The sequence below is a fragment of the Anser cygnoides genome, chromosome Z (genome assembly GCF_040182565.1).
Source record: "Anser cygnoides isolate HZ-2024a breed goose chromosome Z, Taihu_goose_T2T_genome, whole genome shotgun sequence".
NCBI lineage: Eukaryota > Metazoa > Chordata > Aves > Anseriformes > Anatidae > Anser > Anser cygnoides.
The window spans coordinates 5,991,704-6,012,460 of NC_089912.1; the positions used below are offsets into that span (position 1 = coordinate 5,991,704).

The following is a 20,757-nucleotide window of genomic DNA, read 5'->3' on the forward strand; positions in this document are numbered from 1 at the left end:
GAGAGTGTCCAAAGGAGGGCTTCAAAGTGGTGAAGGGTCTGGAGTGCAAGATGGATGAGGAGTGGCTGAGGTCCTTGCGTTTGTTCAGCCTGCAGGAGGCTGAGGGGGGGACTCAGGGTGGCCTGCAGCTTCCTCACGAGGGGAGCGGAGGGGCTGGTGCTGAGCTCTGCTCTCTGGGGACAGCGACAAAACTCGAGGGAACAGCATGAGGCTGTGACAGGGGAGGGTCTGGCTGGAGGTGAGGAAAAGATTCTTCACTGACAGGGGGCTTGGACACTGAAAACAGGCTGTGAAGGTTTTACTCAGGTGGGCAGCTGAGCTCCACCACAACCACTCTCTCACTTCCCCTCTTCAAAGGGAAAGGGGGACAAAATATAATGAAAAAGGCTCAAGGGCTGAGGTAAGGACAGGGAGATCACTCAACAGTTACCATCACCAGCAAAACAGACATAGACTAGGGAGATTATTGTAATTTATTAGCTATCACTAACAGACTAGAGCAGTGAGAACTAACAGCCAAGTAAAATCACCTTCATCCCACCCACCCTCTTCCACCTCCTCCCCCCAAGTGGCACAGGGGAACGGGGAATGGGGGCTGCGGTCAGTCCCTGACGCTTCGTCTCTGCCTCTCCTTCACGGTCCCTCTCTGCCCCTGCTCCCCGTGGGGTCCCTCTCATGGGATGCCGTCCTTCCTGAACTGAGCCTGCGGGGGCTGCCCACAGGCAGCAGCTCTTCAGGAACTGCTCCCACACGGCTCCGTACCACGGGGTCCATCCATCCCCCAGGAGCAAACTGCTCCAGCACGGGTCCCCCACGGGCGGCAGCTCCCCCCAGACCCCCTGCTCCTGCGTGGGCTCCTCTCCACGGGCTGCAGCTCCGGCCCGGGGCCTGCTCCTGCGGGGGCTCTCCATGGGCCGCAGCCTCCTCCAGGCCACATCCACCTGCTCCACCGGGGGCTCCTCCACGGGCTGCAGCGTGGAGATCTGCTCCGTGTGGGACCCGTGGGTGCAGGGGGACAGCCTGCTCCACCAGGGGCCTCTCCACGGGCCGCAGGGGAACTGCTGCTGTGTGCCTAGAGCACCTCCTGCCCTCCTGCTGCACTCACCTGGGGGGCTGCAGGTAATGTTTCTCATTCTTCTCTCTCTCCCAGCTGCTGTTCCCTAGCAATTGTTTTCCATTTCTTAAATCTGCTCTCACAGAGGCACAGACAACATTACTTATTGGCTAGCCCCTGGCCCACAGTGGGTCCCTTTGGAGCTGGCTGAAACTGGCCCTTACCTAACATGGGGCAGCTTCTGGATTCTTCTCACAGAAGCCACCCCTGCAGCCCCCGACCACCAAAACCTTGCCACATAAACCCACTATACAGGCTTCCCAGTGAAGCGGTCTGGGCATCAAGCCTGCTGAAGTTCACAAAGCATTTGAACAATCCTTTCAGACTCGTGGTTTGGTTTTTGGGGAGTCCTGTGTGTAGCCAGGAGCTGGACTTGACAATCCTCGTTGATCGCTTCCAACTCCAGATATTCTATGATTCTGTGCCAAAAAAAAGGCCAGTGGCAATGAGCATCTGCAGCAGTTCAGATGAATATCTGGTTCACAGTTCCCTTTAATGGAAACACAACAACAACAACAAAAAAGTATTTTAGTTAACCTGATGACCATGAAATAAAATAATTGCTGAATACGTTTTTTTTTTTTTTTTTTAACTGAAGATTACATTTTTTCAGTTGACAAGGAACCAGCAAGACAGACCAACAGTTTTGATGTACCATTCAGGCTTCTCAGACATCTCAGACATACAAATTGACAAGTACTGATTTTCAGATTTCCAGCTAAAGAAGTCAACTAGAAAACTATATATATATATATATATATATAAAAATCTCAACCTCAATGAGATGTAATGAAATTGTGCAAGAAGCAACTGACAAATTCATATTTCCACTGGTTTGATAGGTGTTGTTTATATCAAGCTACAGAAATAAATTGAAGGAGGCCTTGTTCCTGCATGATAATAATGTCAGATATATGTTCAGAATTCAGCATTCAGGTCTCTTGAGATGCAGCTGAATCTCTTCCTTAAGCAGAGGGCTTTGAAACCCTTGTGTAACTCAACACAGAGAGTACTTCTGGAACTGCAGTTAAAACATGAGGTTGTTAATGCAATTGGCAAGGCAAGTTTTCATGAAGAAATTCCCAGTGACTACAGACAAGAGCATCCCAGAAAAAATAGAAATGCAGCCCTTCTCTAAATAATGAATTCTCCCTGCCTTGCTGGAATAAAGAAGGAAATTGGAAATACTATTAATTCTCTGTGGTAGGTTTCTACTTGCTAAGTTTCTTGGGACAAGAAGATAGCAACTTTGTTCTGCAGCATTACTGAACTTCCTGTTACTTATTTTCACCTGAGTTCAATCAAGTTATGCTACTTAATGCCCATGTCAAACTACAGTGCTTCAGGGAAAGCCACTCATTCATGGAGTGCTGAGCAGGCAATTTTTATTTCAGACTTGTATGGCAGAAGTGGAAGAAAAAGTCCCTGGTTACTTCTCCTTTCTCCCCACTGTTCAGCAAAAGCCTTGTGACATATGCGTGCCGTGCTGTACAAGCTTCAGAGAAGCCAAGGCCACTCATTTAATGAATGCTGACTATGCAAGTATTGTCTCTGTAACCTTTCTGGTCTACTTTTATGAAGCAACTGATGTTAAAACATGAATTTGAAGCAATATATGCTGCTACTCTTGCTGTTTCCCTGTTTAAAAATTAACAGGATCTCATAAATTTATAACCATTAAGAGGCAGGCTGCTACTGAAATGTAATCGAAGGTTTAAATTTGCAGTGAAAGTTGTCCATCTTGCAGGTACAGAACATAAGGAGATTTTGCTCCAAGAAATGACCCCTGTGCTATGTTGGAGGATTGTGTAGCAACCACAGAGGAGTCAGTTCAGGGATGCTGTGATGTGAAAGAGTACTGCTGAATTTACACAGGAAGAATATATAACAGGCTTTTACTTATTTAGTAGAAACTTTTACAAAAAAGCTTTCCCATATGTATAAAACCCTGTTGTCTTAGGCCATGTCTTAGCCATATCTTTAATATCTGCCAGACTGTGTACATCTGTATGCTCTATTTTACATTGTGGCACTACATTTATGAGACAGAGATGATGAAATTAGCTTATGGGAGTGGTAGTTTTAACCGTAGACTGTAAATCTCAGAATGTAGTAAAGAAAGATTTTAAATTTGTTATTAATCTGACAGTTTTTTTCAAATATTCTTTGCTGAGTAATAAAAACTCTTTGTTCCTACTCACAAAGTTCCTTGGAGAAAAAGGCAGCCATATTAGAGCTTGCAAAATAGTGCAACGGTGGCTTTAATTCTTCTTGATTTTTTTTTTCCTGCAAGGTAAAAAGTAGGAAACATGGGGAAAAATATGTCACAACATAATCTTTCTATCATAAAGTTTTGTGTAAATGTGAAAAAGAATCCCTTGCAAGAAATATCATGACTTCAAATATTACTGACAATATGTTAATGCGCATGGGATCCTGAGCTTTAAAAAACACATATTAATATCAATTCATTTTTTGAAGTTTCAGAAATGAAAATTAAATTCATTAGGAGGAAGTTGACAATACTATTAAGTATGCATTCATGCTGTGAGGTGTACTCTCTACTTCAGCACAGTCTACCTAAGTGTGAGACACCAGTCTTTGGTGTGGAAGAATGAGTTCAGTTTAATTAACACTTCAGCTAACATATCAAAATAGCACAAATGCTACCTACCTTATTTACAGTCACTCTTCAGAAATGATTTTTGGAGCTTTCAAATGCTGATCTTTTATGTATAAGAGCTACACTGTATTTTAAAATACGTCCAGTAAATATCATAAATAAAAAATAAAAAATAAAAATTAAAGAAGACAAGAGAATACTAAAATGTAAAATGTCATAACAATTCCCTCAGTGTGAGACCTGAAGTGAAAGTTGTCTTTGAAATGTGCTCAGCATTGTAATTTGTTTGCGTGTTTATTTGTTTTCCAGATTGGTGAAAGAAACAAAGAAAGCAAGCACTTAATGCCATTGATCACATCATGCTGTGAAAGTGGACCCTCGATTAATGGGTTTAGGAATGTTCATCTAAATTACAAACAACTGTAATGATTCTCCAAGGACAAACAGGGCACTCTGGTTCAATGAGTAGGTAATGCAATTTCTGTATAGCTCTCCTTATCAGTGTGTAAAGTTTACTGGTGCTGCAGTATAGGGTGCCCCAATGTCCCAGAAAATCACCATTGGCTTATCACTGTAATTTCCCTTATGTGTCCACAAAAACCTCCTATGTAATATTTATATTCACTTGCAGCCTAATTAGAATCTAACATAATTTTTTGTTAATGTGTTTTCATATACAGCTTGACATTACTGTAAATATAAATGGTTCTAACAAGTGTATTTTTCAATACAGGCTTTTCAAGCCCTGGCTGTAATAGATATTGTTGTGGAATATCTTTTCATTCAAGAGTTGCTTGCAAAAATTAAGTTTGGTTTCAGGATGAATACGATTTATCTATTACAGTCCACTTACTGTCCCTCTTGATCAATGCAATCATTTTTAAGCTTTCATGTATGATCTTAAGAACGTTTCAGATGAAATCAAGACATTACTTTCAAAAATTCTTGGTGAATTGAAGCTAAACATGTTAAAAGGCTAGCAAATCTCTCTTAAAAAAAAAAAAAAAGTTGGAAAAAAAAAAACTTTCAAAAAACTCATAATTTCACTCCTCAATCTGACCAAAAATCATAAAAGGAGATCTAGTCATGGCAGCCAGCTTTTGTTTTGAAGTGAAATCGTTCCAGGAAGACTGGATCATTGATATGAGAACATTTTCATCTGTTATCTTAAAGAGTTCATTGGGAAAAAAAAAAAAATATATATATATATATACACTTTGTGAGAGTCTCATCTAATCCAGATACCTGACCGTTTTGAGAACCCTCCATTTCTCTCCCTTAAAGAGAAGAGCACTCAGATCTCCAGCCTCATGCCATGCAAAGGTAGAATTACCTTTAAAGCAGGACCAGAATCTGAATATTGTATCAGTTTTGTTGCATACCAAATTAACTCTAGCCTCCACAAATAGCTGGCTTGCTGTGATTCTTCTGGAGAGCTGCAGGAGCAGATCCTTTCTGTTCCGGACCACATCCTCAATGTGGCACATGAGTCTGTACTTGGAGCAGAGTCACAGTAATGTCAAAGAGCCCTGCAGATACAAGGAGAGGCAGGCATGCATTAGGGTATTTATTAAGACAATAAGAAGATGCAAGAACTGTGCACTGACGAAATACTTCAACTCCCAGGAAACGGCTTTAGTGTGACAGAAAGCCATGGAGAAATGTTTAAAACTATCTTCTTGCATCTCTTCTCTAATCAATGTAGGTTTAAAGCATGATATTTTGCTTCAGTTACATCTGATATCCATCATTTTTCTCCATGCAACATCCAGACAGCAGAGAATTTTATTTTTTTTTTTCAGAACACTTGAAAATTATCTCAACTTTCTAAGATTCTTTTTTCTTTCCTAATGCCAGTTTTTAGGTTGTGTACGAAAGTCACCTGCATTTTTTTCTCTCCCTGAATCTGAGCAAGTAATAATTTATCCTGTTAGATTATATGAAAGTTGGACTCTCTTCTATCTTCCTGCAGCACCGGTAGGCTTTAAAATGATCATTTAATAGCCACAGTAAACCCAGCATTCCAACAATGAAAAACAATCAAGAAGATTAAACTCTTCTTTTCCTGATGAGAGCTGTTAAAGAGATTTCTTCCCCATGTCATCATTTGAGGTGTCCTAGCCCAACTTGAACACCCCTCATTGTTCCAGATCTGACCAGTAATATGTCTTGAACTGAATCTGTGGTTCAGCCATTGGTATTTCCTATAGCCGATCAATACCCTCCTCTTCTAGGTCATAAGGACTGCTTTCCAAAGGACATGCAGAAGATCACATGTGGACACACAAACCAAAGAGACTATGTTTTTTTTAGGCAAACTATTTAAGAACCATTTACGTGTTGTCACCTTATGAATCCAGTACTGACACATCTCCAGCAGACTGCATGATATGGAGCCTACTCAATGAATTCAGGGTTATGAACAACAGAATTCATTACAAAAGATATAATAATGCAGAAATTGTACAGAAGTCTGACAAACAGAGTTGACTTTTTTAAAACATGTTTATTCTTACTGTGAAAACTCAGCTGTCAAAATAATGACAATTCCAATACTAACTTTTGATTACTTTAGCTTGCAGCTCCCCCATGTTTGCATTATAAATGTCTAAAAATGAAAATGTTCTTTTAGATATTTATAGAAGGTCAGTTGTAATACCAGTGACATAACAATCATAACTGTTTTTTTTTTTTTCAGGGATGGAGGTACAGGCTGCAATGGGAAATATTATGCAAGTCACACCTGCATTTGAACTATCCAAGACCACCAAACCATAATAAACAAGTGTCAGTTTACTGGGGGTCATACTGAAAATTCTGAAGTACTTACTTTTATGACATTCCTTTGTCACAGACAGATGCTCATGTTGATAGCAATGTGGAATTGGTAAGTTTACTCTTGAATAATGTGTTCATTTTGTAAATCTCATCAGTTGTGATGATCTGTGGTGAAGTGTTGGCATGTATCTTTTTAAGTAGTGGTGCTAGAGGTGTGCAGAGAGATGCAAAGGACACAACGCTACTCTCAGATGATGTACATAGGCAGAAGGCACATTTGCACAAAGTTCAGAAATGATACACTCCTGTGCTTTTATTTCTGCTTATTTGCAGTCAAGATTCATCTGACTATATTATAATGTCAAGTAGATTGAAATGATAAAATGTTTTGATAATATTCACCATTACCTCCATTTGTAAAAGATCAGGTGCTAAGAAGGAAAGTAGTGTTTCTGCTTACCCACACTGATTAAAAATAATCACTTTTCCTCTGATCTTTGTTTTTTCATACCTTTACTTTTACAGTCATATAACTTGATATATGTATGTGTGTACTGGTGTATTTTTCTTTTCTTTCTTGCTAGTTTTGGTAACTCGAAGCTCATATAAATGTCTGAAATTAGAAAACTAATTTGAATACAGAAAACTTTCTGAAGCTAGATTCTAGCTTTGAAACTTTGCACTGTCTGACTTTTAGGATGCAGTGTTTTGATGAATTCACAGAAGGTTAGTCTGCAAAACTTGTATTCCTGATGTATAGATATGGATATATAAACACTCAGAATAATACACTTTGAGTTACTGTGCATGTACTGGGGAAAAATTTAAAGGCGATCACAGAATAAATCATAATATATATTTATGCTTATAACATTGGGAAAATAGATATTATTATTGATTAAGACACATTGGTAAGTATAAGCGAAATGTCTAGATATCAACTTGTATACCTGCTTTGAAATATTGTTCTGTCATCTCAATGTAATTAGTTCAATTTACATCAGACAGAAATCTTCCTTCTATGTATAAATCACCATGTCCCTAGATAAACTTATTTTACTTCATGCTATCTTTAATAACCTGGAAAAAAAAAATCTATTTTTTTTCCTTCTACACAGCAGCCCATCAAAAATTGACAAAAATATTTTTATAATTATATGGTGCATCTATTAAGGATCAGTAAGTATCAGGAAAGAAAAGGACAAAAAAAACTCCTTCAAGTTGGCGTCATGTCATTTGGCTACAGAATAAACAGAATCATAGAATCACAGAATCTTAGAATGGTTTGGGTTGGAAGGCACCTTAAAGATCATCTAATTCCACCCTCCCTACCACAGGCAAGGATACCTTCCACAAGATCAGGTTGAACACATGAAATCCTCTAGGGATGGGGCATCCACAACTTCCCTGGGCAACCTGTTCCAGTTCCTCACCACCCTTACAGTAAAGAATTCCTTCTGAATATCTAATCTAAATCTCCCTTCTTTTAGTTTAAAACCATTCCCCCTTGTCTTATCCCTGCACCCTCTGACAAAGACTGCTCCCCAGCTTTCCTGTAGCCCCCATTAGGTACTGAAGGCCTGATGTAAGGTCTTCCTGGAGCCTTCTCTTCTCCAAGCTGAACAACCCCAACTCCCTCAGCCGGTCTTCACTGGAGAAGTGCTCCACCCCTCTGGTCATCTCCATGACCCTCCTCAGGATTTGTTCTAATATGTCTATATCCTTTTTGTGCTGGGGGTCCCAGAGCTGAAATAATATATTATTAAAGCATTCTGAATATCATCCAAGAAAGAGGATATCCAATTATAGTAAACTGTGCACCTAAAAACCTTGTAAAAATATATTTTTTAAAGATCCAGTTTAGTTAACTACTACCTTAGTTCTCTCACCTGCATAGGAACCCCATACCCCCACCCCCAAACACACATAGACATATTGAGTGAAGGGACAAGAAGAATTTGAAGAACAAAACCCCTAAGCTGAGAAGAAACAGTCCAGTTAGTTTAGAAATGAAATAGTCTGAAAAAAAATACAATAACAAAATAAATAAAAATAAAATTTCTAACTTTATATATACATTAGAAAGTTGCAACTGAGTGTTTGAGTATCATGAAGTCAATAATGATAATATAGTATACTATGAAATAAAACAAATCACTAATGCTAACAGTGGAACCACAGATTATGTTTGATAGTAGAAAAGTTTCTAAATATTTCAAATTTTTGTTGTTGTAGGTTTGGAAACATAGTAACGTTAGAGAGCACCATCTGACTTTATGCATACTTAATCTGATATAAAATGAAATTTTAACAGAGAGTCTAACCATTAATGCAAGGGCAATATCAGAATGGCCTAGTCAGAGAATGCCATGCAACTAGAAGGGAGCATGTCAAGTGACAAGATCTCATTCTTAAATTATTTTATTGGTATGAGGAAGAATGGGGCCTGATAATCAGAAAAGCACAGCAGCTGCTCACAGGTAGCTCTGAGTACGCAGAAGTTTTTACACTCTTTGTCCATTGGTTTTGTTGCAAGTGTATAAGTGTGTAGGTTTTATGTAAATATTATTATATACATACATATTTAGGTTAATTATACAACTATCTATAATGTGTATACAATTCATATACATATATAGAGAGATCAGGAAAATGACATTGCCAATGGCTAGCTTGCAATCATTGTCAATCCTTCTCACTGAATACACAAGCAGATAGCTCTTGTGAAGCTTATGATAAACCAGGTTTGTGTATACTATGATGAGCAGCTGACGCATATAGCAGGTGCTGCTGGTGACAGCTCCTGGTGGATTTAGTGGTCAAGGTCCAGGTGATGAGGCTGTAGCTGGAGTAAGCAATCTCCTCTCTCCTCTTTCTTGCTCTGACTCTTTTCCAAAATAAAAGTGGAGAGCCACATTTGCTCTTGACCAGTCTCATCTTAATTTGGGGGCTGGGGCTTTTTCTGGCTTCACCAGACATCTTTCCCATATGCTCCACAACCCTTGTTCCTGCAGGATTTATAAGTTAAAAATCCTTTCTGGCAACTCCTTTGAGTAACTACACCACCTCTCTATTTGCCCTTGTGCACTTAAATGTAAATTATGTATTTATGCTTAGGTGCTTTACAAAATGCTTATATCCGCTAACATAAGCTTTAGAAGTATTACAGTATTTAAATATTTTAATACTTTAACAAAATATTTAAATCTTATCAAAGTTGCCTTGTTTCACTGAATTTATGGCCTGTTTAAAACCAAGGAAGCATTAATTGTATCCTTAGTAGTCTGCTACTAACACATGGGTATAACATACCTCTGATTTGGATACAGTTTTGTGTGAGGTCAGCCAGCTAATAAGGAGGCTGAGGCAGTCTGTACAAGTACCAAGGTAATAGGTACACAATCTGCATCACAATTAGACTGGCAAATCTACTTAGGTATGCTCAATGCTTTGGAAGGATGTGGTGCATGGTATATTTGAAACGAGAACTCGTGTCAAACCATTCAAATCTCATGCAAAAAGATTTGCTGTTAGGAAATTGTTGATATATATTTTGGTTGTAGGAAGGCTTTTGACTCATTTTGAAATGTATTTTCATGTTAAAAAAACTACAGTCAAACTACAATTTTAAAAGCATAATATTAGAAAAAATGTAAAAGTGTTTAGAAAACCATACTTATAACAATTATAAATGCTTTACTGTCCAGCAGGAAAGTAACTGTCAATTAAGACTTTGCAAACACTGGCAATATTTTCATTAATTACATAGGCAATAAAAGGAATAATGTTAAATTAGTAGTAGAATCAATCTGAGATGGCTTGAAATGACCTGGGAGAATGGATTAGACTTCAGAATGGATTAAAAAGAGACAATATTCAATAGATATTTTAGTGCAAAGAAAAAAAGGAAAAAGAGAAGAGAAGAGAAGAGAAGAGAAGAGAAGAGAAGAGAAGAGAAGAGAAGAGAAGAGAAGAGAAGAGAAGAGAAGAGAAGAGAAGAGAAGAGAAGAGAAGAGAAGAGAAGAGAAGAGAAGAGAAGAGAAGAGAAGAGAAGAGAAGAGAAGAGAAGAGAAGAGAAGAGAAGAGAAGAGAGAAGAGAAAAGAGAAGAGAAAAGAGAAAAGAGAAGAGAAGAGAAAGAAAAGAAAAGAAAAGAAAAGAAAAGAAAAGAAAAGAAAAGAAAAGAAAAGAAAAGAAAAGAAAAGAAAAGAAAAGAAAAGAAAAGAAAAGAAAAGAAAAGAAAAGAAAAGAAAAGAAAAGAAAAGAAAAGAAAAGAAAAGAAAAGAAAAGAAAAGAAAAGAAAAGAAAAGAAAAGAAAAGAAAAGAAAAGAAAAGAAAAGAAAAGAAAAGAAAAGAAAAGAATAAAAGAAAAAGATCTGAGATTATAGTCTGTGGCCAGCAGAGTATGATCTAGTAAATGCATAACAAAAGCGATTGTCATATGAGCTATAGTGTAGCCTGCAAGATTGGTGAAGCAATTATTCTGTCCAGAATTGGCAAAATCTCTTATGCTGCTCTGTGTCCTTTCAGATGCCAGACTTCAAGGCTTTAAGTGTACAACCATGGATAACCTCTCCTGTAAGAACACTTAATTTCTCTCTACTCAGTAAAAATGGGAAGATAGCCTATAGGAACAGAGGATTTAAATTTATTTATTTATTTTCTATATGTTTGTAATTCATATAACTGAATGGATGCATTTGTTTTATCCAATCATTTTTACAGACATTTAGCGGTGGTTATGCTTTGGTAAACCAACCAGTACAATGGAGTATGTTGGGCAGCTCATCAATGGTGATAACTTACAATACGGACGAGTATATGCAAAAGATGCTCTGTTTTGCCACTAATACAAGTGATAGTGTATGACTATAATAAGGACTAGCTTCTTTTGAGACTGACAGCAGCATGCTTTAGTTCTAAATTTTATTTTTATTTTTATTTTGTTGGGTTTATTTTATTCTCCTTCTCCCTTTAAGTGCATCAACATATAGCTATACAAGTTTCAAGTCCAGATGAATAATTGTCTTATTTACAGCATGGTAGTACAGACACTGCTAGACCAGTTGAAAAACCTTGCTGTGCTTTCCTTTAACTGAAGAGTCATTAATTCAAAATTCATTCAAGATTCACCAGGGTAGCATGACTTTTTATGCCCCTAAAATGTCCTTTCAGCTGTAATATACAAGTAGTTGAAGTAGGTAAGATATCATCTAAGTCTTACATACAGTTGAATCTAGTCAAATCAGATCGTCTGTACATAGTGCAGAAGTAATGAATGTATGAGAACGGAAGGAAAAAATGCAAAGAATGGGACACTGTCCTGTTTTTGGTTGGGATGGAGTTAATTTTCCTCCTAGTAGCTGGCAGAGTGCTGTGCTTTGGATTTAGGATGAGAATAACGTTGATAACACACTGATGTTTGAATTGTTGCAGAGCAGTGCTTACGCTAAGCTGAGGACTTTTCAGCTTCTCACACTGCCCTGAAGAACAAGAAAGGGCGCACAAGAAGATGGGAGGGGCGCACAAGAAGATGGGAGGGGACAGAAGGGGACAGAAGCATGTGTCACAACAGCTGACCCCAAGTGGCCAAAGGTATGTCCCATAACATATGGCATCATGCTGAATGATTAAAATGAGGTGCCTGGCTGGCGTGGAGGGGGACTGCTGCTCAGGGAAGGGATGGGCATTGGTCATCGAGTGGTGAGCAACTGCATTGTGCATCACTTGTATTGTACACATTATAAGTAGTAGTACTATTATCATTATTATTTTCTCCCTTTCCCTTTCCCTTTCCCTTTCCCTTTCCCTTTCCCTTTCCCTTTCCCTTTCCCTTTCCCTTTCCCTTTCCCTTTCCCTTTCCCTTTCCCTTTCCCTTTCCCTTCCCCTTCCCCTTCCCCTTCCCCTTCCCCTTCCCCTTCCCCTTCCCCTTCCCCTTCCCCTTCCCCTTCCCCTTCCCCTTCCCCTTCCCCTTCCCCTTCCCCTTCCCTCGCCTCGCCTCTCCGCTCCTTTCCTTTCCTCCATCTTTATCTCAGCCCACAGGCTTTTACTTTTTCCTAATTCTCTCCCGCAACCCACTGCAGGGGGAGGGTGAATGAGGCTGCGCGGTGCTGAGCTGCCCGATGCATTAAACCACAACAGACACAAATTGCCAAGAACACATTATCACAACAAATTATCACTGTTTATTACATGTTCACGTGTCTGATTCATGTATGTAAAGAAAATGTAAATATATAATGCACTTCATAACAGTAAAAGTTTTTATAAATTCACAGTTTTTGTGATATTTAGAAACTTGCAACATACACTCAAAACCAGATTCTTTCCTGTTTTATAATATTAATCAAGATTGATACATATGTAAAATCAGTCTCTAATGAAAAAGAGGAAAATGCAACTTTCTGATAGAATGAAAGTCCATGGCCAAAAAAATAACTAAAGTCTGCATCCCCAGTGTAGCCTCTGCTACGTGGCGGGTATGGCTTCAGACTTGACTATTATCTTACCATTTACTCAGCTGGTGAAACTTTCACCTCTCAGCAATGCTTGACATTTTGTCTCAGCCCTTTTTCAGACTGTCTCTGCATGCATCATCTGAATGTATGCTGTGGGGATGTGTGCACGTGAGAGCATCATAATCTCAGAGCCCTGTAAACATTTTTTTTTTTGTGGTCCTTGCAAAGACAGCATTGCCATGACCTTTGCACATTTTTCTGTGTAAGCTTATAAATTTAAAGTCTTCCTGGATTCATATAATTTTTCTCTGTTTTACATGTACACCTATGCAGAATGAATCATAGTTTTTACTTCTGCAGGGAAGTAAAAATGAGTACAAAATGGGGGATGTCATGGGGATGACAGCACTGTATACTTGCTCTGTGTAGGTGTAACTGATTACCCAGGTGCAAGGAAACAGCAAACCAGACCATATGTATATTTGACTCAATTCCATACAGAAACATAATCAAATTATCTATTTATTTGGTGTCTTTTTCGTGATTTTTTTTTTACTCAGATGTTTTGTGACTCACTATCTATGAGTCTGTCTAATAAGAGTATATGAGCTGGATGAACAGAAAAAATAATCAGTGAATATTTGCCTAAGTAAACATAAATTAATTTCAACTCCATTTAAAGTCTATAAAAGAAACAAACAAAATGGTCAGTTAAAACATTTTCAGTTAAAATATGTAAGAAACTAAGTGGTGAATAGCGCATAAATAATTTATTCAACAATGAATATAGACAAAGATCAAATATGTTGCTGTCAGGGCTGAGTAGTTACATCTAGGTAACTGTCCAATCTGCTATGCTATGCTATAGCATTCTGACTTCAGCTGCTGAGACAGTAAGTGTATATTTAAGAAATGTTTATTTTGTTTTAAAATGCAGTTGAAAGCTTCCTAGATTAGAGCTTCTAATTAACACATTAACTACAAAATAATTGGTCCCTGAAATTCTCTTATCATATGCTTAAGATCTGAAAACTAAGGTTTTATTCATCAGTCAAAAAAGAAAAGAAACAAACAAACAAACAACAACAAAACTGAATTTGTGGTTCAGTAAAACTGTTGTGATATTGTGTTGTTGGTCTTGAGACATGTAAGCAGAAATTTTCAAAGGCTGGAGGACTTCAGTGGCTGATTGCCTTTGTGATTTTCTTCCCCCCCCCCCCCCCCCCCCCTTTTTTTTGTCCCAGAACTAGTGGATGCTTATTACATTCTGTCAGTCTGAGTAGGAGGGCATTTATCTAAGTCCATTATTTACTGTTTTTTCAGTAGACGTGAAACTTAGAGGTCTCTTGCTGCTACTCAGGGTTTCGGGGAAATATTTCGCTACTTCCCTCAGCTATACGCTGCAATGTGATGGATATGTCCCAGACTCAAACATGCTCGCTATCATGATAAATAATGATGACTTTTTAACACTCACCCACAGCTTTAAGTGAATCTGTGTATTTTGTCATTATCACTATGAAAACCAAAGTGAGGTTTTTCAAGGCAGATGAGAGAGTCAGGGAGAGTCATGCTCCTTAGTCACAGAAAACCTGATTGAACAGGAAGGGTTTGCATGCCCCTCGCTATTGTAGTTTCCAAGTATGCCAGCTTGACAGCGAAACAAAGCCAATTAAGTTAACCACAGCAGGAAAAGTGTTAATCTGGTGTCACAATTAAAATTTAAACTAGGTAATATCTATATTTTTCCACTATTATGGTAGGGAACCTTTTTATACAGGTTAATGTTGTTGTAATTATCTATGTTTTCTTATCTTACATTGTCTGTAAATATTTCAGATCTATTCAGATGCCGCAGATTTAACATGCCCATAATACCAGGCTGTCTTCTAGTCTGTGAAGTAACTTAAAAACTAGCAAAGAAACGTGAGATCATTCATTCAAAGAGCTCTATGTAAGTATAAATAGTATATAAAAATACAGTGTATCATAAATATACATACTATTATATATAATATATTATTATTCTCCTATGTAGACAGGCTGAGGGAGTTGGGGTTGTTCGGCCTGGAGAAGAGAAGGCTCCAGAGAGAACATATAGTCACCTTCCAGTGCCTAAAGGGGGCCTACAGGAAAACTGGAGATGGACCGTGTCAGGGAGTGTAGGGTTAGGACAAGGGCTAATAGCTTTAAACCAAAAGAGTGGATATTTAGAGTAGGTATTAGGAGGAATTCTTTACTGTGAGGTTGGTGAGGCACTGGAAGAGGTTGCCCAGAGAAGCTGTGGATGCCCCTTTCGTGGAAGTGTTCAAGGCCAGGCTGGATGGGGCTTTGAGCAACTTGGTTTAGTGGGAGGTGTCCCTGTCCATGGCAGGGGAGCTGGAACTAAATGATCTCTATGGTCCCTTCCAACCCAAACCATTCTATGATTCTATGATATTATCATATGTATTGGAATAACTTTTGAAGAAGCATACTGTAAAACTAATGTTACTAAAACTGCTATGGAATCCACAAAGTATTACAGAGAGGAAAAAAAAAAAAAAAAAAAAGGAAAATCTGAAGCAAAGCTTTCTCTTATATGTAGACTTAATGTTACAATATATATTTTTAAATATATACAAAATCTGCTTTTAATAACGGAATAGTAACATTTACATATATTTCAAGAACTTGTTTACTGAAAGGGCTGTTAGGCGTTGGAATGGGCTGCCCAGGGAAGTGGTTGAGTCACCATCCCTGGAGGTCTTTCAAAGACGTTTAGTTGTAGAGCTTAGTGATATGGTTTAGCGGAGGACTTTTAGTGTTAGGTCAGAGGCTGGACTCAGTGATCTTGGAGGTCTCTTCCAACCTAGATGATTCTGTGATTTCTGCATATTTAACCTTTAACTTACATCTCTAAGCATATATCTAAATTTCTTCCAAGTGTGATTCTTGCTGAGTAAATATACATTGTTTAGACATACAGGATTAAAGCTGCAAGCAAGACGACTTCCTGGCCTCTGGATTTTATTCTACTGTTATCTATTAATACTACCAGGAAGTTTCTGCATTAATCATAATACTTCTTCCTCCTTAATGCAGATGCTACCCAATAGGATCTCCTGACAGCTTAATGAAGAATTTCTCTCTACATGTTTAGATGAAAAATCTGATGTCTTTTTTCTCAAATTGGCTCATTTTATGATGTCTTTTTAAAAGATGCAATGCCATAATTTTTACTTGTCTTCTGTAATCATCAGTCAAATCACTTGCCTTATCTGTGCTCTCTAACATAAGTCATAATTCATATGAGGGTTCCTGACATCAGAGGGACCACATTTTAGACTACTCCCACTGTCTATCTGGGAACAAGTTTGGTTTGCCTGGCCCTTAGGATAGAAAGGGTCTAATGGGACTGAACTGAATTGTAACTCTCAGACAGTCATCTCCTCTAAGACAAAGAATTCAAGATGTCAGTGTAAGCATGTGAAAGTTATTCAGAAAGATTAATAATACCTTATTGTGTTTAATAATAGCTTTTTCATTGAGGTGACATCTTAATTCTAACAAATAACTTCTTTACTATGTTACTATGTACAGAACTCCCAAGATACCACAGCTATCTTTATACTACCACCAAAGAGGCTGGTAAAAGCTGGAGTTTTTAACTTTTTTATTTTTTATTTTTTTTTAATAGAACTAGTGTGTTCCCACTGAGTTATTTAGCTCAGTTCTTTTCCTTGCACTACTGGCATTGAAATATGATATGCCAAAACCATTGCTTCTGGTGCCCTAAAAATTTCAGTCCAAGTCTTTTATTCTTCTCTCTTTAAAATAAAGAAGAATATTTTGTGACGGGTACTGAGATTCCCCTCCCTCTTACCCCAACAAATTCCATGTTTCCCTGCTTTGTACCTTCTGTACAGCACTTTCTGCATTGCTTAAGTATATTATTTATTTATTTAATTATTTAAATTTCCGTGATGACAATGTAATATAATGGAAAAATCTGTAGCAGTTTTCTATTCATAGATTCACACAGACATGCTACAAAATTAATGTCATATTTTTCCTCTCATGAAATTCATGCCATAGCAGTGCTCCAACATCCGCACACCATTAGCTTATGGAGTTACGTACAATGCATTCAGGTGGAGCTGTAACTAGCGTCTGATTTTCTAGGCCATTCTTTTCATGAGAATTGTCATGGATATCATGCAACTAAAATCACGTCCCATGCACTTCATATTTTTCTTTAGACTTTCCCTTGCAAACATATATATTTCATTTTATTTTTTTTTTCATAGTGTTGTAGGAAAAGGAGACAACTGTTGTTTCTTGTAGAAAATGGATAAAATGACAATTTAGATCTAGACTTTATGCATACTGTTAGGTATTTGAGCCTCTATTATTACCTTAATCCATCATATTTTAAACGAAGCAGTTAAGCTTAACATAATCTACAGAGATATTGAGCAGGTGGTCTCCATAGCAACAGAAGTAAAGTTGAAGGGAAAAAAAGACTTCCTCTCCTCCCTTGTTTTCTTCCATTGCTTCTGTTAGTCACCAAAACTATATGTTTTAAAGGTTTAACTAACTGTGATGGCATGTACATCATGTATATTAATTCAATTTATTTTAGCAATATGTGATGATTTACCATCAATTCCAATGAAATATAGTTCATAAATAGAAGATATCTGTTGAAAATATATGTTTTATGCCTCTCTTCCCTTTGGGGAAAAGTGGCAAATATATCACTGACAATTACACAGAACATAACTTACTGCATGACCCATACCAAACATTCATAAATAATGTTCTTGCAATAAAAGTAGCGAATCTAAACTAAAAGCATGTTATTGGTCTAAAATCTATTAGTTACTTGATGAAATGAAGAACTTTCAAGGTTAACCTATTAATCAATTTTATAGGATCAGATTCACCTAAATATTTAATATAGTTTTTTATTCTATTTTAAATATGGTAATTTATAATTTACTAGTTTAATGAAAAGACTAAATGTTTATACTGCTTCAGGAAAACTTTTCACAGTACATTAACTGTGTTTATATTGGAATCAACTGGAGCACTGCATCTGGCAGGCCAAGGGTACATGCGAATTGATATATACGTAGTTTAGGATAAAACAAATTCATGACTTCTTCAGTCTGTGAGGCTCTGAAATCAAATTGAATTGAATGAATCTCAATTGCTCCTCTTTTCTTTTAGGAAATGGAAAAGGAATCCCATCTGATAGGTAATTTCTTTTCCAGAGTATTCTTCCTGTGATTTGTAGAGGAATTATCATGAGATTCCACACTTTGTGCATTATCAAACAAAAAGAACACTAAATTTGCTGAAGGATATTTTTTATTTGCTGACATGCCACTGTAGAAATCCTCCCCCAAATTATTTTCTTACAATACTTGGCTAACTAGCATAAAGAAAAACCTCTCTTTGGTATTTGTCTGTTACCATAAATCTGAAACTTGTAGCTGATGTTTCATCTAAGGGGAAATATTTTTTAAAAAGTGAAAGTAAAGCATGTTTTAAAAAAAGCAGTGTGCATTAGTGAATTATGCTAATGGTGGAAAATTTGCATTTTTGGAGAGTTGCTCATTCAACACAATGTTTCATCCTGGAATTTTATTTAACCTCAATTTGTATGAAAATTTAACTCAAATGTAATAAGCAATATTTTTAAATGGATTCACAAAGCAGTGGTAAAAGAAACAAACAAACATTTGTCTTTGGACAAAGAACTCCATTGTCTCATGAGTTTGCTCTACTCCAACATTGTAGGGTAGTTTTAAATTTATCTTTCTCATTTCTTCAGATAGAGGCTCTGTAACTCAATAATACTTAAATTTCCTTTAGGTGGAGGACAGAAAGAGCAACGGTGACTGTGACCCTACTTTAGTGAATATTTTAGCATTATTTTGTTCAGGAGAGGTGCAAAATAGTGTCAATGAGAGAGATTGCTAAAAAAAAAACCTGTTAACAACCTATGTCTTTGGTATTTTCTCAAAATTATGAAAGATTGATTCAAAGAGTTGTTCTAAATTAGGCAAAAGAGATTTTAAACTCAATGGAAAGCATAAGCCTCTTTCTATCCAAAATGTTCAGAAAATATCCTTGATAAGAACATATTTCTTATCCTCCCAACATAAATAGGGACTACAAAGTAGCAAATTAATACTTTTATTTTATTTTGTTTTATTTTATTTTGTTTTATTTTATTTTGTTTTGTTTTATTTTATTTTATTTTATTTTATTTTATTTAATGACTTAAAATGTGTATATATATATCATTTAGAAACAAAAGAGGAAGAAAACCATCCATGCAATTTAACTGACAACAGAGAGCCAATAATGTGAAATGATTCTGCAAATGCAAATGAATTCTCAGACCAATAAGGACAGCCATTTCCAATGGAAGGAAATAATCAATTTATGCAAAAGAATACCCAAATACCCTGTGAAAATCTCTGAATTACAAAAAGATTTCTAGAGTGATTAGAAATGGGAAACCTCTTTTTTAAGCCAAAAGGTGGTGTTAACCCAAGAACAAATTAGTTTAAATGGGTTGCTGGTCCAGAAATTAAAAGGAGCCTTATAAGGATAAGATGTAAGGTCCTATAACAGCTTCCCAAAACTATGAGGACAGGGGAAAGCAGCATCCAGAAGAGGACAGAAGTAAAACACAATTATTTTTAAAATATCCTATTACCCAATACATTTTGCTGGGTAATTCCACTTCAAGTTGTATTGCATGCTGTTTAATTCAATGATCAATTTATGTTTATTTGGAGTTTGTCTTTTTAATATTCTTCTTTAATTTCAATTTTTATGTTATAGTTATGATTTAAATCTTTGAGGAGATAGTCACACACTTCACAGAGCACAGAAGGAGCATCAAATGGAAGGGTTTCAAAGATGGCAAAATGCTTATTGTTGACTTCACCAACGTGGAGACTTCCATCATTTAACTACTTATCACAGGATGCAGTAGCAAGTATTTTACGCATCTGTGTAAAGTGCCTCTAAGTTCCTCTGCTGATTTTTTAAGTTCCAAATTTTCATATCGATATTAAGTTAAGTGAGAAACGTGCCTTACATTGAAGTTGTGCAGTCTCTCACAGGACTGAAGTCACAATAGCTGAGATATGCTAGGTGGGGGAAGGAAAGGGGAGGGGAGGGGAGGGAAAGGGAAGGGAAGGGAAGGGAAGGGAAGGGAAGGGAAGGGAAGGGAAGGGAAGGGAAGGGAAGGGAAGGGAAGGGAAGGGAAGGGAAGGGAAGGGAAGGGAAGGGAAGGGAAGGGAAGGGAAGGGAAGGGAAGGGAAGGGAAGGGAAGGGAAGGGAAGGGAAGGGAAGGGAAGGGAAGGGAAGGGAAGGGAAGGGAAGGGAAGGGAAGGGAAGGGAAGGGAAGGGAAGGGAAGGGAAGGGAAGGGAAGGGAAGGGAAGGGAAGGGAAGGGAAGGGAAGGGAATATATATGAAAATCTACCTGCTAAAAAAAAAAAAAATCAAAGAAATAGCTGTCTAAGTTACTTCATGTAGTTTAAAGCTCCAACTAAAATCAGATGGTGCAACAGATCTTAAACAATTCTAAGAGAATGTGTTACCAATAGACTGTGGGAAAGTCAGAGGTGAAATAACAAAGCAAATTAAGGTTTTTTGTACGAATGAAAGTGTTCACATGCTAGTAAGTGAGAATGTGCAACACTGGGGGGAATAAGAATGAATTATTCGTGCTGATTGTTAAAAGAGGAATGTGGTTAGAATAATAGAAAAAAACAGAAC

General features: G+C 37.4%; 1 long non-coding RNA gene across 2 annotated transcripts; it reads left to right on the top strand.

The window, feature by feature from the left end:
- The first annotated feature begins 1,532 nt into the window (after window positions 1-1,532).
- LOC106049337 (uncharacterized) lies at window positions 1,533-20,130 on the top strand. 2 transcript variants are annotated; one of them, XR_010827818.1, is made up of 7 exons: window positions 1,533-4,206; window positions 6,436-6,624; window positions 11,044-11,091; window positions 11,950-12,108; window positions 14,811-14,925; window positions 18,186-18,213; window positions 19,815-20,130. It is a non-coding gene; the product is annotated as an uncharacterized lncRNA (long non-coding RNA). The 2 variants fall into 2 exon arrangements; XR_001214450.3 differs by lacking the exon at window positions 11,044-11,091.
- The last annotated feature ends 627 nt before the right edge of the window (window positions 20,131-20,757 follow it).